Below are 4417 nucleotides of genomic sequence, written 5' to 3' on the forward strand. Positions count from 1 at the left end.
TTCCACCTCTTCCCTAAAACAAGACTTGAACCCCTTCCCCTCTTCCCTAAACAAGTTGAACGATTCCACCTCTTCCCTAAAACAAGACTTGAACCCCGTCCCGTAACGATTCCACCTCTTCCCCTAAAACAAGACTTGAACCCCTTCCCCGTAACGATTCCACCTCTTCCCCTAAAACCAGACTTGAACCCCTTCCCCGTAACCATTCCACCTCTTCCCACCTAAAACCAGACTTGAACCCTTCCCCGTAACGATTCCACCTCTTCCCCTAAAACAAGACTTGAACCCCTTCCCCGTAACGATTCCACCTCTTCCCATAAAACAAGACTTGAACCCCGTCCCCGTAACGATTCCACCCTTCCCCTAAAACAAGACTTGAACCCCATCCCCGTAACGATTCCACCTCTTCCCCTAAAACAAGACTTGAACCCCTTCCCCGTAACGATTCCACCTCTTCCCCTAAAACAAGACTTGAACCCCGTCCCCGTAACGATTCCACCTCTTCCCCTAAAACAAGACTTGAACCCCGTCCCCGTAACGATTCCACCTCTTCCTCTAAAACAAGACTTGAACCCTGTCCCCGTAACGATTCCACCTCTTCCCCTAAAACAAGACTTGAACCCCTTCCCTGTAACGATTCCACCTCCTCCCCTAAAACAAGACTTGAACCCCGTCCCCGTAACGATTCCACCCCTTCCCATAAAACAACACTTGAACCCCTTCCCCGTAACGATTCCACCTCTTCCCCTAAAACAAGACTTGAACCCCGTCCCCGTAACGATTCCACCCCTTCCCCTAAAACAAGACTTGAACCCCGTCCCCGTAACGATTCCACCTCTTCCCCTAAAACAAGACTTGAACCCCTTCCCCGTAACGATTCCACCTCTTCCCCTAAAACAAGACTTGAACCCCGTCCCCGTAACGATTCCACCTCTTCCCCTAAAACAAGACTTGAACCCCGTCCCCGTAACGATGCATGTGTGATGTAAACAAGCCTAATCCAAATATCAATAACAACAAAAACCACATCATCATCATCATCATCATCATCACCACCATCATCACCAGACTGCTGTTATCTGCAGTCATCTATTTCACTGCTCTACATACAGTACATCAGCCATTACATGATCTCCCTCCCAAGTGGCACCCTATCCCCTATGTAGTGCACTACTTTAGACCAGAACCCTATGTGACCCTATCCCCTATGTAGTGCACTACTTTAGACCAGAACCCTATGGGACCCTATCCCCTATGTAGTGCACTACTTAGACCAGAACACTATGGGACCCTATACCCTATGTAGTGCACTACTATAGACCAGAACCCTATGGGACCAGGTTGAAAGTAGTGCGATTTGAAAACACAACCATTATAATCATTACAGGTGTAGAAATCATCCTTTACTAAACAGTCAATGCTTCAGTCAACAGGGAATGATGGGCTGCAGTCACCGTCCCAAATGGAAATCTAATATTACTTTTAGTGCACTACATAGGGAATATGGTGCTATAGGGCCCTGGTCTACAGTAGTGCACTACATAGGGAATATGGTGCTATAGGGCCCTGGTCTACAGTAGTGCACTACATAGGGAATATGGTGCTATAGGGCCCTGGTCTACAGTAGTGCACTACATAGGGAATATGGTGCTATAGGGCCCTGGTCTACAGTAGTGCACTACATAGGGAATATGGTGCTATAGGGCCCTGGTCTATAGTAGTGCACTACATAGGGAATATGATGCCATAGGGCCCTGGTCTACAGTAGTGCACTACATAGGGAATATGGTTCCATTTGGGAGGCAGATGGAGTTCCACAGTTTGTGGAGCAGGCACCAGATTAGGAAAGGCATAGCACGCAATGGCTAATAAGGATGGTAGTTAAAAGCTTATGAGATGAGGTTTGTCTCCAATGAACAAAGCTGTGGATGTATAGAGTCTAGAAACAGTCATTCGGGTGGTACTGAGGTGGTTGTGAGAGAGAGGGAGAGGATGGTATGGTATAGAAACTGCCTGGACAATCTACATGTGATGACACGCACACACACGCACGCACACACACACACACACACACGCACGCACGCACGCACACACACGCACGCACGCACGCACGCGCACACACACACACACGCACACACACACACACACACACGCACGCACCCACGCACGCACACACACACACGCACGCACGCACACACACACACACACCCGCGCACGCACGCACACACACACACACACACACACACACACACACACACACACACACACACACAACAGTATGATCTGGTTAACAATGGATATCTCTGCTGTAAAGGGTTAAGTTCTGTATTATCTGCTGAATCATTCCCCTCCATGCCTCTCGCATCACCAGCCCACTCATATCACGCACACACACACACACACACACACGCACACACGCACACACGCACACACACGCACACACACACACGCACACACGCACGCACGCGCACGCACACACGCACACACGCGCACGCACACACGCACACACGCGCACACACACACACACACGCACGCACGCGCGCACGCACGCACACGCACGCGCACGCACACACACACACGCACACACACACACACACGCACACACACACACCCACACACGCACACACACACGCACACATACACACACACACACAACAGAGCCAGCCAAGTGGGAGGCAGTGCAGGAATGAGAGCGTTGTGAAAACAATGGAATAGAAACCGTGTCCAAGAACCTGAAATATCAAAATCTAAAGATCAGCACGTAATAGTCCAATAGTATTTAAATCAATGAAATAAACATGTATAAGGTCTGCATCCTACATGGTACCTTAGTCCTGCCCACTGGACTCTGGTCAAAAGCAGTGTACTAAACAAGGAATAGGATGCCAGTTGGGACGATACCCATAATACAGTAGTGTACTATATAGGGAATAGGGTCCCATTTGGAACACATCATTAGTCTAATACAGTTTAGCTGTCCCTGTGTAATGCCTAAACCTCTCAGAATGGTTCTACATTATGACAGGCAGGGAGAGGTGGTGAGTGGTACTGTTTAAGTGCTCTTGTAAAGTGGCCACTCCAGAACCACAGAGAGAGAGAGAGAGAGCGAGAGCGAGAGAGGGAGAGAGAGACAGAGACAGAGAGAGGGAGAGAAAGAGAGAGCGAAAGAGAGAGCGAAAGAGCGAAAGAGGGATAACAAGAGAGAGAAAGAACGAGAGAGCGAGAGAGCGAGAGAAAGTGCGAGAAAGCGAGAGACAGAATGATAGAGCGAGAGAGAGAGAGAGAGAGAGAGAGAGAGAGAGAGAGAGAGAGAGAGAGAGAACACAACAGCAAGGTAACAGCTTTATAGAAGCCAGGCTACATAATATAACAAATTACATACAAATAATTTAGTCTTTGAAAATTATCAAGATTCAAATTGACAATCGGAGAACGACAACACCTTAATCCATCGCTGTTTTCAACAGTGGACGTTAATCTCAGAAGCCGTTCCAGATAAGCGGAGGGAGTGTTACTGGCAGAGAGAACGTAACCTCTAAACCTTCTCTCTATGACGAGGATCTCTCCTGTTCTCTGTGCTGAGGAGGGAGTGTTACTGGCAGAGAGAACGTAACCTCTAAACCTTCTCTCTATGACGAGGATCTCTCCTGTCCTCTGTGCTGAGGAGGGAGTGTTACTGGCAGAGAGAACGTAACCTCTAAACCTTCTCTCTATGACGAGGATCTCTCCTGTCCTCTGTGCTGAGGAGGGAGTGTTACTGGCAGAGAGAACGTAACCTCTAAACCTTCTCTCTATGACGAGGATCTCTCCTGTCCTGTGTGCTGAGGAGGGAGTGTTACTGGCAGAGAGAACGTAACCTCTAAACCTTCTCTCTATGACGAGGATCTCTCCTGTCCTGTGTGCTGAGGAGGGAGTGTTACTGGCAGAGAGAACGTAACCTCTAAACCTTCTCTCTATGACGAGGATCTCTCCTGTCCTCTGTGCTGAGGAGGGAGTGTTACTGGTAGAGAGAACGTAACCTCTAAACCTTCTCTCTATGACGAGGATCTCTCCTGTCCTGTGTGCTGAGGAGGGAGTGTTACTGGCAGAGAGAACATAACCTCTAAACCTTCTCTCTATGACGAGGATCTCTCCTGTCCTCTGTGCTGAGGAGGGAGTGTTACTGGCAGAGAGAACGTAACCTCTAAACCTTCTCTCTATGACGAGGATCTCTCCTGTCCTGTGACATCTTTAAGGATTCACAGCTTCTGTAAAGCCTGTCTGAAGCTCAGCTGGAAACAGAAGGATTTATCGGGTATGTCCAGTCTACAGGAGAAGAAAAATATCCTCCCTGCAAACCCCATTTTAAAGAAGCTGTGTGTAGACTTTCTTACTACAGGAGAGGAGTCAAAGGCCGTGTATAGACTTGACAGTTCCA

This window comes from Oncorhynchus nerka, linkage group LG11 (assembly GCF_034236695.1).
Source record: "Oncorhynchus nerka isolate Pitt River linkage group LG11, Oner_Uvic_2.0, whole genome shotgun sequence".
NCBI classification, from domain to species: domain Eukaryota; kingdom Metazoa; phylum Chordata; class Actinopteri; order Salmoniformes; family Salmonidae; genus Oncorhynchus; species Oncorhynchus nerka.